The following is a 12,450-nucleotide window of genomic DNA, read 5'->3' as shown; positions in this document are numbered from 1 at the left end:
CTCTCTTTGTTATGTGGCCATCTTCAGATTTGACAGCGCAGGTAATGTGACAGTAAGAACCAAGAAGAGCTGGAGAGGCTTAGAAGGGCTGCATGTGATTCCATGAAAGATACAAAGCTAGAGAACAGGAGTACAGGTAACATATTCCTTCTCCAGCACTGGATCTTTCATGGATTCATATGCTCTTGAATAAGATTATACGGCAGTACAAATTTTGATGATTTTACAGATAGCATTACGTATTTGTTTGGGGCGTGTGGAGGGGGGAATTGCGTAGACCTTCGCATGGGATTAGGGGGGGGTGGCCGCTAACGAAGAATCCTCCTGGGGCGGTGCAATGCTGGAGGATCCCATGTGAGGGAGAAACCCTCTTAAAAGCAGTGACGCTAAACTGGGGTATGGGCCCTTTAAGAACCCAGATCACTGATTGCTCCCTGTTGTAAAAACGTCCAGTATCATTCCTTAGCCGATAATCGGACATGTAATAATGTTTTGGCTGATCATGTCTTTTTCCTTTATGTTAACAACCACTTATATAGGAAAGGTAAAGAATTAACAAGAGAACTTTTACAAACCAATCGTCAAGACCAGAATGATACTCCGTGGCAGAGGTATCTATATAAACTGAACAGAAAGAGAAGACAGATGAAAGAGAAGATGAGTGGAAGTCGTAGGAGTGTAAACGTAGATATATCTTGCATTATAATGTTGGCTTAAGCACATACACATTGAACCGCGCCATTGCGGTTTCCGAAAATGCCATCTTCGCTGTCTTTTCTCTCATTTTCGAATTTTCATTCTGAACGCGGTGGAAGCTCGCGAAGTCACTGCGTCGGAAGTTTGCCTAAAACCTGCCCCCACACAAGAATGCTAAAAATCACTGAGCATGCTGAACTCTGCAACAGAGAACCTTGAAGCACTGGCACAAATGTAGCTAATCTGTAAATTAGGTGCCATTCTGTCTTCCTTGACTGTCTTGTTTTCCGCAGCGTATTGGGAACGTGTAATCCAGACTATTAAAGCAAAGCATGATTCACTGCATATTCTGTTTCTAAAATGAACTACTGAGTAGACATGCAGACTGACCTTTTAGCTCAGCACAAACAAAGATAAAGTAGCGCAATGAATGTTACCTTGTACTGAAGAACATGATCTCATCCTACATCCTTTCTGCTTTGCTTCCCAGACAGTAGAAAATCTGCAGGGTGACATGGAGTATTCGACCAGATGTTGCCATGGTGAAATTGACCAAGTTCATGGGTCTTTAGGTCACAAGCAATTATCACGTGGTGAGCTAGCCCAAATTCGTCATGATATTGTAATACTGTATAAAACACCACTGTGCCCACCTGTTTTTGGCTCACTTTTCCTATGCTTATATGCCGTGCATTTGTAAAAGTCGGTCTGTACGCGAGCGGGGAATAAACTGTTGCTTATACCTTTGTCCCTCGTGACTGGTGTCTTCATTGCTTTACAGTAGCCTCCTATTATTTGACTAACAGAATGGTACCCGGAACGTGGGCGCTTACGACCAGGACCCATCGCTTGGCGAGGACGGAGTGGATGTACTGAGATCGGAGTATCGGGGGCCGCTGCACATCTTAAGACGCGACTTCTCAGCAGACTGAGGCTTGCGATCTCTGGATGTCACGCTTCACCTAGAGGTCCTAGCAGCAAGAGACTCACAGCAGAGGGGCTTTTTGGGAAGACGGCCAGCCACAACAATGTTTGAAATGAATTGATGGGAGATATCTCTTTGGAATCAGGTGAGTTTTTCAAACTGACGGTGCTCTGCCTGATGATGTTTTGATTTGAACGCGTTCAAATATAGGTCTGGTACAACTGCTTTTTTAGACATGCCAGGCTTAAATAAATTGTCATTCTGTTGGGCAAGGCTTTGTTGTAGAGGAAGACAATTGAATTATTTGCAACATAGCGCCACTGCCAGGTTCGCCGGCATATGATATGTTCATTAAATACGGTATAGGAGCTGTAGTGTTTAATACTATTCGGCATTGTCAAACCAGACATGAACCGGAACTTCAGTGGCCAAAATTGGGGAGTTTTGAGATAGCGAGAATTGGGCATTTAGAAACTGTACTATTGCAAAAGAAGGCAGGACCTTCTTTATTTTTTTTTTTGCCATTGCAAAAGAAGGCATTTGACGTTGTTAGGGATTGGAGGAAAAAAGCAATGCAACGTCTTAGAAGCAGAGAGAAACATGCACGCAAACACATTACACAAGCTGGCAAAGCCTTAGCATATGACCAGCAAAAAGAGGAAGAGGTCACAAGGAAAATGGATAGGGTTTTCCAATTAGAGATGCAGAAAATATATCCATCACAAGATTTGCATGCATTGGTTGAATTAATAATTAAATGAGAGGAGAACGTCTCATACCGCACCACCTCCATACGTATCACTGCAACCAGCATTGCCTACACCAGTTACACATTCTGATAGTTTTCCTTTGCCTCCCAGTCCACACGATTTACTATTACTTTCATTACCGACCACCTCTATGACTCCACTGTTGACACATGACAATCCTGTTGACGATCCAAGAATTGTAACGCATAGCACAAGATCGTCTGCATGAAAGAAGGAATTACGGACTTGGGCAAAGAAGTATATAGAAGGGGGTGACGAGGCAGCAACTTTGCATTCTTTCTCAGACAATGGGGGTATTCCCGAACAAAAGATTTTGACAGAACAGATGGGTTTATACTTGGCAGAGGTTTGGGGTAATTTAACTGATTCAACAGTACCACAAGAATTGCAGGATTTGAATTTTTTTGTCTCGTACTAGAGATACTTCACTGAAAGTGCGCAACCATGTGTCGAAACTAATTTTCTATAAACGTTAATTAGACGGTCTGCATCAAATAGCATTAGACAAAGGCACACAATCAGCATTGTATGTGCAGAAGAAATGTTTGCCATTCTCAAAAATAGTCAATGAACAAACGCACATATGTACAAGAAACGCTCTTACATGGATTTCAGACGCTTCCATTACACCCATTGAAGTACATGACACATTCAATCAATATTCTCTATCTATGCAGAGGTGGGTATTGCAAGTTATGGTAGAGTATTTAAAGATGAATGTTTGAAAAATTTGTGCTGTCCTGCTGGCATTATGCTAATTTATAATCATGAGTTTCCTGCTGACATATCACTAACTTCATTATCACTCGATTTGGCTTTGCTCCTTAATAAACGTTTGAACATTCCCACAATGCTATTGCCTATGAGAGAGGTTCCTCCAACTCTTGTCCCAAAGGTAGAAATACCTGCTGTAGGGGGAGCACCTGCCACGACTATTCCAGCTCATTGCATTTCCCTTTTCACGACAGGAAGTAAACACCCTTAAGCAATCAATTCCAGATATTCGATAGAATCCTACAGGATTTTACTAAGAAATAGTTTTGAATTAGTCAGTTTTCACTTTAGGCGATATTGATCTACTGTTCCCTGTAATTTTGCTGACACTTTCATGAAAGCAAATTAGGACCATAGACGGCCAAGCTACAATGGGTTTCCCTGGAATTAGCTGATAAATCAAGGCAAGCTGGAGAAAAACCACTGCAGAGCATATTAATGCATATTAATGTTACCGAACCACATAGTGACTAAACTCAAAACTTTAGTGCCTGAGAAGAGAATTATTTGGGATAAACTCACTGCATGTATGCAGGGGAAAAAACGGAGGGGGCAACTGAGTTCTTTAATAGGTTTGAACAAGTGTTTTGACACTTTAGTGGCCAAGACTTGAGTACAGAGCCAGGGAAGATATTTGTTGACAAATTTGTGCGAAGATTACTGCCGGACATTCAGTCGCAGATCACTGCTTCTGAAAGTGCATGGCAGGTGAAATATCAGTCAGATGTTTTGCATATGGCTCAATACTATGAAAATAGGGTGAATAATAAAGAGAAAATAGAGAAGAAAAAAGAAGATTTTAAAACTAGGGTACTTCTGCGACAGATTGCTAGAGGGGCACGATGGGAATAATGGAAATGCACAATCAAGAAACCAGTTCATGCCACAAACAGGGCCAGTACATGTAAACCAATGTGCCTATTGTAGGCAAGAAAGTCACTGGAGGGCACAGTGTCCGACCCTCCAGCAAAGGGCAGCGAATGGGATGCTTGGTAGAAGATCGAGAGTATGCAATGGCATGCCCGGTCTGAATAGAAATCAGTTTGCTCAGAATCAACAGAACCAGCCATAGGATAATAATGCAAATATCCAGGGAGGTTAGAACCAGAATACTGGTACTACAAATGCTTCTGACACCAATTTGCATTCCTATTTTACTGAAGAATTCACATCTGATGATGTTTTGTTTTGCTAGGACAGCCCGAGGCAGAGTCTGGAACCTAGTCCTATTCCCGTAGATCAGAAAGGACCCTACATTGAAATTAAAGTCAGGAATAGAGAGCATGTTTTTCTAGTAGACACAGGGGCACAGAGGTTTTCCATTGACTATATGCAGGTTACAGATATCCCACTGTCAGGGCAGAATAAGATTTCTGTAGGGTTCTCTGGTACTCCATTAGTGAGTCCAGTTTCTCGACCGGTGCCGATAGCCTTGGGTCCATTCACTGACTCATGTCCATTTCTGTTGACTACAAATTGTGGCGACAATCTTCTGGGATTAAATTTGTTGAAAAAATTCAATGCAGTAATTTACTGTTCGCCAGATGAAGTACATTTGACCATTTCACCCGAGCTGAATTCCACTTCACAATTTATGACTTCGCCTTTACCGAGTGAACTACAAGTGCCTATGCATTTATGGGCAGTAAACGACGATATAGGGATACTGAATGTTGAACCTCTATGAATAGTATTAAAATGTGGTGTTACATTGCCACATATTCCACAGTATAAAGTATCTGTAGAAGGTGAACTGGCGCTTAAAAGTATTGTTTCATATTTAATGCATCGAGGCATTATTGAAGAAATTTCTGGTAGTACATGTAATAATCCGGTTCTGCCAGTATATAAGAAAAGTGATAAAGCCTTACACTACCATTTTGTTATTGATTTGTGCGCTATTAACAAGGTGGTAGCACCACAATTTCCCATTGTGCCTGACATCACCACCATTTTAACTAAGATTCCTGCTATGGCTACAAATTTTTCCGTAATAGATTTGAAGAATACATGCAGGCAAGGACACCTCGTTTTTGCTGAAATTGGACCTGGAGTGATTCCCAGTACCTCGAGTCACTCAGGACTCTTACTGCCTGCAGCTTCGTTTCCAGGAGGGGGCAGAGCTTGGCGAAATATCACGTGACCAGAACAGCCTTTAAAACCCACCTGCAATCACCCTCGCGGCGTTGAGCCCGGCAGGAGTAGAGGGCGACGGCTGTTGTGCGGCTGTTTGGCGCTGACGGTGTGACTACTGACCGGGAGACTGTGGAGGGGTAACCTCTTTGATCCCGGTCTTCGATCCACCATCACTCCAAGCGGAGCGTAGCGGAGTGTACCGAGCGATTCCTGTGTTCCCTGGTGGTCCGTGGGGATCGAGGGGATCGTGGAGTACGGCGAACTGTTTTACAGAAACTCCGGTAAAAATATCAGTGAGCAAACGGGCAATCTTCTATCTACTTTCAAGCCTCCACTCACCTGCCTCACAGGTGAAGCTTCGGGTAAGAGCGCACACGAGCTGATTGAAAATAGTGCGAGCGAGCGAGCGAACTAAAATGCAGACTGGAGCCACTGCGAATACCCGTGCCCAAGCTCAGGCTCAGGCCAAGCGCGATATAGAAACTGCAAATATTTGAAGCCTACAGGCTTTTTAAGGAAGGAACGCGCATGGAGAAGTGAGACACGCTGTCCCGGCAACTCTGCTTGACTCACCCTTTCCCCGCCAAGCGATGATGGCACATGCGGGCATACGAACTGGTCGAAAGGTGAAACGGACCGGAGCGGTCACAAATAGAACCCTGCACGCTGACAGCAAAGTGAGCGATGACAGCGACAGCATAGAATTGAGTGAGAACGAGAGTGAGTGTGTGATGGCGGATTGTGAGGATGTCAGATCAAGTACGGCAACGAGTCAGAGGGAGAGAGTGAATGATGTAAATGGGTCAGCCCCTAATGAACATCTAAAAAGTATGAGCACTCAGTCACTACAAGTGGACGAACAAATGGTGAAGAAGAGAAATCATATGGAGCCCCTGAGGGCTGTGTGCGCTGTAAGCACAGGAAAAGATATATGTCTGGTAATGATATATCATATACAGGAGGAGAGCCCCTGTCCCGGCTCAACCTCCCCTTTCCAACTCGATCAGAGGCAATGTTTGCCTTCCGATACATTCAGCGAGAACAGGGCGCTCAAGCTGAGCACTGCCGTCTTTCCTACCCCGTCATCCCCCAAAAAGCAAGATAATACAAGCCCAAGCCCAAAGCAGAAAAACCACCTGGGACTAGAAGAAACAAATTGTCAAGGAAGTCCTATTGAAGAACATACATCGCCAGAGATGACTCATTTAATTAATAAGGCAAAGCGTGGGAAGGAGCTGTGCAATAAGGATTTGTCACCTTCTCAAAGTGCTTCATTTGTGGAAAAGACAACAAAAGCTGGATCTTCACTAAAACTCTTGGCGTGGCTAAGAGTGGCAGCAATGCATAAACCTGAAAATAAAACGCCTGAACGAATGACCACAAACTTGCCATCACCTAATTTGAAGCAGAATGTGGATTCAAACCAGCTAGTAATGAAGGAGAATGCAATCTCTGTTAGGCCATCGAAAGTTCTAAGTGAGGACTGGATGAATCCCGAGGTTTGGAATGAAAGGAGTGCTGCACACAATGTACAAAATGTGTCTAAATTATCAACTAGAAGGGACTCCTTAGAGATTGCGGACCAACTACTGAAAAATCTTGCAGAGATGAACTGCAAAATAATACAACCACGAAAATCCTCCCAAACATATGAGAATGGGAGAATTCGGCCACAAGCAGAGCGAAGATTGCTCAGTGACACGAACATCGGTGAAGTCTTGAGACTTGTGGCCGATACTCCACCCTTTGAGACAAGAAATGATGAAATCATTGTCTCACAAAAGAGGAACAGAAGAAATATAAGCTCTGACATTGAAACAGAAGGCACGAACAAGCGCTCAAAGGAGGGAGTGCCACGAAAGCCTCCACACCACCCAAAAGAGTGAGTGAAGATAAAAACTGCTCTCCATGCTCGGAGTCTGAGAGCGATGAGAAAACTGAGCAAAGACAAAACGAGAGTCAGTTGGACGGGGATTCTATAACGGCTAACGAGCAAATAAACTCCGAGATCAGCCCCACCTTGCTGGATTCAGTTGCTACAAAATTAAGCCCGATCCTGATGTCATCAACAACGATAGCTGTGGCCCCCCTGATGAAATTATACGAAAATCTAAATGAGAATTGTCGCGATCAAACCACGCTAATTGCACTACTCAACTCGAAAATGATAAAGCTAGAGGCAGACTTAACAGACATGACAGCACAGGTGGTGATGTCAAGAAGAGGCAACAAAATCTCTTTAACAGCCCTGAAAGATTCGTTAAAAAATTCAGCTGAAGACAAAAGACTTTTAGCAGATGTCACAAGACAAGCATTGACGCTGCTACAAAATGAACGTGAATACAAGAATACCTCAGTCCCTACAAATCAGCCTTCTAGCATCTATCCAAGAGCAGAAATAACTAAAGATCGGATGCTCGTTGACAATAGCATGAGTGCACCAGGTGTTAAACAACAAGAGAAAACATCAAAAAACAACAAGACTATTGCAGCTACGGAGAAGAGCTGACAATTAGCACTGCAGAAATTGATACCTCTGAGAAAGGTCTCAAGGAAAATGGTATCCCTATAGATACGGATACGCATCTAGTTGCCACTTGTATGACGTTTCCAACAAATGTAGACCCACAAGAAATAGTCCGTACTGAAACGGAGAAAGAAAAAAGGGATAATTCTCTGACAATTGATCTGACCCAGTCCGATAAGTGCATTGAGGACAATTCAGTGAGTGTGGAGACCGACCCCAAAGTTGCGTCTACAAAAAAGAATGAAGCAGAGTGGTTTGACATTTTTGAAAACGGGAAAAGTATGAAAGCCAACAAAAAAAAGACAATCGATCAGAAGCTGAGCAAAGGTATAAAAAAAAAATCGAAAAACCAACAAGTCCAAAAGAATCAAAGGCTGAGAAACTCCAAATTTCTTTAGAAACATTAAAGCTTTGAACATCACAGTTAATAACCCTGAGCAAAAACTAACAAAGAGTAAACAAAAATGTGCCGATGCCATGGTGGAAACAGAACTTGAGACCCTTGGACTCTCAAACCGAAGCCAATGTCTCCGTCCCAGGATCAAACATAAACCCAAGGAGTCAGAATATTCCTCTGGCGATAGAAGATGATGAGGCCGAGACCAAGGAATTACTGAACCTGTCAACGTACAGCTCACCTGACGAAGATGAAATGGAGACTGAAAACACTGAGGAGGCCGATCAAAAAGGTGACGAGAGAGTTGTCAATGCCGAGATCACAAAGGACGGAATTGGTCCACGGACGCCTTTAAAAGTCCTTGAGAAAGTGAGCGGGCCTCAACCAAAAGGTAAACAAGTTTTTTCGTGGGCAAGGACTCCAAAGAAAAACAATGGAATAAAAGACAAGGATCGTGCAAAGCCTCAGGAAACACAAAGATACTACACATTAGAGGAGAAACGGATATAAGTATGCAGAAAGCTGAATCCACGAAGAAAAGCATATCAGATCCAATGAAGAATATAAATGATTCAGTGCAGGATCTCAGCGCAAAGTTTGATCCCACAAAATCATCTCAGCACTCCGTAAAAAACTCAGAGAGGGCTGGATGTGATAACCAATCGAAGTCGAACCAGCAACAACGTCCTGTCAAAAATAACATTTCCTCCATGCCTGCAGGACGCCAGGCGTTCAGACTTCTGGTAGAAAAAACTGAAATCAGAAAAAGTGATATGCCTCAAAACATGTATATCATCTTGCAGCTATTCCAAAAAATTCCCAGTTTAAGAGCAATAAAAAGTGCCCGAATCGATCGAGTCGAAATAATAACAGATGCAAACCAGAAATTTGTACTATTACACATTATAGACAGGCAGGATAAGGAATTGGTCATGAAATGCGAGAGGCAGCTGTGGGATGCCGGGTACCTAGTCTACGAGGTGGACAATGCGCTGGTGGACGAAGTAACCGAAAAACCTACAGGCTCCAATCCTCCTGCAGAAAAAGGAATCCTCCCACTGGGGAGCTCCCACGTGCTAACAAACGGAAGAGTAGAGGCTCAGATGTGTGATGTGCGAAAGAGAAGGTCGGAGTTGAAACTAGTCTCTGCCCGTTGATTGTGACAAGATTAAAAGAATTTAAAAAAACTGGATAACCGTGAGATGGTAAAGTCAACGGATTCAAAGGTTGAGAAGATGAACGCCCCGGAAGATGGGGGTGATAAATGGGCCTGGCTCGCGAAAACTCTAAACAGCCCAACGAGGAGTTAATGCCATGAGCAAGCGACAAAGGTGATGATAGCCTCCTGGAATACGTGAGGCTTTTCTCACCTTTTGAACTCAACACCTGAAATTTTGGCAAAGGCTGATGTGATATGTCTTCAAGAAACGTGGCTCGCGAATACACCATGCGTAGAAGGTTTCGAAGTTGCACTAAATCCAGCCATTAGACAAAAAAAAGGCCGCCCAATGTCTGGCCAACTAGTTCTCATTAAAAGGTCATCCGGTCTGAGAATTATATCAGCATCAAACATTTCGCCTTTTCTGCAGGCAATTAGAGTAGGTTCAGTAAACCAGATGGAGAAAAAGGAGCAAGTTATCTATCTCGTAAATGTTTACTGGAACTGAACACCAAAAACGCACCAAAAATTCGAAGATGATCTCTTAGAAGCCATAGATAGCATCCAATGCGATAACCCGGGAGCCCCACTGATTGTGTGCGGTGATTTCAATATGAACCTACTAGAAATTGCTCAAATAAAGAATCCCACAAAATTTAAGGAGAGACACAAATGTGAATGCTGGCTTGACGAAATGGTGCACAGGAATTTGATAATGCAAAATGGAACAACTCGAGGAGATATCCCAGCAAAGCCAACATGGGAACGAGGAGGACAAAAATCTATATTAGATTACATCTTTGTCTCGAATAGCCTAGTCCAAGACAGTGTTACACTTAATGTGTTCAAGACAACTAAAAGTGACCACAACATCGTCTCAATGGAATGGATGATGGATAATCCAGTATTGCGGAAGCAATGGAGACAACCAATCTCAGTGGTTCCGGGACAGAACAGACTGCGTGTAAAGAATGCCGACATAGTGGCAGTGACAGAATCGTTGCATCAACATCAGCGGTTTGGTGGGTGCATTCCGATTGAATACCAACAATTCTTAGAGATCTTCAAAACTAAAAAGAAGTCCACTCTGAACAGAGCTAGGTACCAAAGGCACCAATATGATCCTGAAGTTGCAACAACAAAGAGTGTTAAGGAAGGCCCTGAGAAGAATTGGCGCTGAAAATATGACTGATGCAAGGACACTGATAAAAAAGGCAAAGAATGGATATACTAACTGGCATAAACAGCATAGAGCCTTAATGGTGCAACGGGATGCCGAACAAATGCTGAAGGCCCTAAACAAAAGGAACTCCAAGGGCTTCTGGGCCATAATAAATGAAGCAATGAACCCCGAAAAAGCGATATCAAATATGGTAACCGAAAATGAGTGGGAAAGGCATTATGTAAAGTTATTTAAAAAAAGGTTAACCCCAAGTACCACAAATTTCGAGTGGAGCCACCCGTGGGAAATTGCAATAGATAAAGAAGACATCCGTGCAACCATTATAAAAAGCAGTGCCTCACGTGCCGCAGGGCCTGATGGGTTATCAAATGCAGACCTGAAAGAGAACATCGAAGAGTGGGTGGAGTTTTGCGACATCTTGTTCCAATTAATAATAAAAGAAGGTAGAGTACCTTCTACATGGAAGTCCGGTATAATCGTCCCCATCTTCAAGAAAGGAATCCGCACAGACCCCGCAAATTATCGACCAATAGCTCTGCTCGACGTAGTAGGTAAAGTGTTTGCATCACAATTACTTACACAACTTACAACATGGATTCGGAAAGAGAAGATCTACGACGACCGTCAGACTGGGTTCGTCAAAGGTATAGGCTGTGGTGTGAATCTGTTCATTCTGAACCTGTTAAAAATTGAGGCAATTAGATCCGGTAAAAAAACATCTCGCATTTATTGATATGGCAAATGCGTTTGACGGGGTGGACAGAAAAAACACTGTGGAACAACCTTATGAGAAGGGGGTGTAGCAAGAGCCTGATCTAAGCCTGATCTAAGCCTGATCTAAGCCATTAAAGAGCTATATTCGGACACTTACATCCAAGTCCGCTTGGACAGTGAAGGAAGGACAGTGAAGGACAGTGAAGGAACCTAACAAACCCCATAGCAACAAAGTGAGGAGTAAAACAAGGGTGCCAATTAGGGGAAACCCTTTTCAACTTCTACATATCAGAAGTTGGTACCGCCCTATCAAATGTAGTGTCTTTTCCACCACGGATCAATGGAATTAAGATCAATCATATCATGTATGCAGATGATATGGTGATATTAGATCATACACCAATTGGCCTCCAACGAAAATTTTCAGCACTAAGAACCTTCCTAGAAGATCTCGGATTGGAGATCAATGCGGCCAAATCTGAAATCCTGGTACTTGAAAACAAAAAAGGAAGAAAAATCAATCATTTTAAACAAGGCTGGTCGATCAGAGAGAAAAAGCTAAATAAAGTACCTCAGACAAGGTACTTGGGAACAATCATCAGCTCGAGTATTAATGAAGAGCTGATGACCAAAATGCTCCTAAACAGCTGCAGACAACTGATTTCACAAGCCATCATAATTCAAAAAAGGTATGGGAAATTCTCTATTGATCCAGTAAGGAAATTTTTCCTGAGCAAAGTATCTCTGATCTTAACCTACGGTGCAGAGAACATGTTCGGGTGCGACCATAAACTATGGTCTCGATGTGAAGGATTATTCTGGAAGAAGGTTCTTCAGATTCCACAAAGTACGCCCACGGCCAATGTACTATACGAAGTAGGGATTTCAACACTGAATGTGAGAATCACATGGAACAAGTTGGCCTTGTTTAGGAAACTACATGAAGACGCAAACCTCCCTCCTCTTAAAATCTTGACGGATGAGAAGACGCAAAGAAAATCAGTGTTAAACGAATGGAAACTACAATGTAAAGGGATCCTAAACCAATTAGGAATGGATGAGCATTTACTATGGTACAATCCAAATTTAGTAAAAAGGAAATTGTTGGATCTAGATTGGATCGACATAGGAGAGCAAAGATTAGCGCATAAATCCATGCAAAATGCACC

The 12,450-nt window shown here is 42.9% G+C and overlaps 1 long non-coding RNA gene across 5 annotated transcripts in view; it reads left to right on the top strand.

Annotated features, from left to right (window-relative positions):
• The window catches only part of LOC138492197 (uncharacterized), a 145,063-nt gene that overhangs the window by 96,607 nt on the left and 36,006 nt on the right, over positions 1 to 12,450 (top strand). For all 5 annotated transcript variants that reach the window (XR_011276160.1, XR_011276159.1, XR_011276161.1 and 2 more), the window contains 2 exons: positions 1,187 to 1,289; positions 1,478 to 1,766. This is a non-coding gene — a long non-coding RNA (uncharacterized lncRNA). The remainder of the gene's footprint in view (positions 1 to 1,186; positions 1,290 to 1,477; positions 1,767 to 12,450) is intronic.

Source organism: Ambystoma mexicanum, chromosome 10 (genome assembly GCF_040938575.1).
Source record: "Ambystoma mexicanum isolate Mex_15411 chromosome 10, UKY_AmexF1_1, whole genome shotgun sequence".
In the NCBI taxonomy this organism is placed as follows: Eukaryota; Metazoa; Chordata; class Amphibia; order Caudata; family Ambystomatidae; genus Ambystoma; species Ambystoma mexicanum.
Note: the sequence above shows the minus strand (reverse complement) of the source record. Positions and strands in the feature narration are given on the sequence as shown.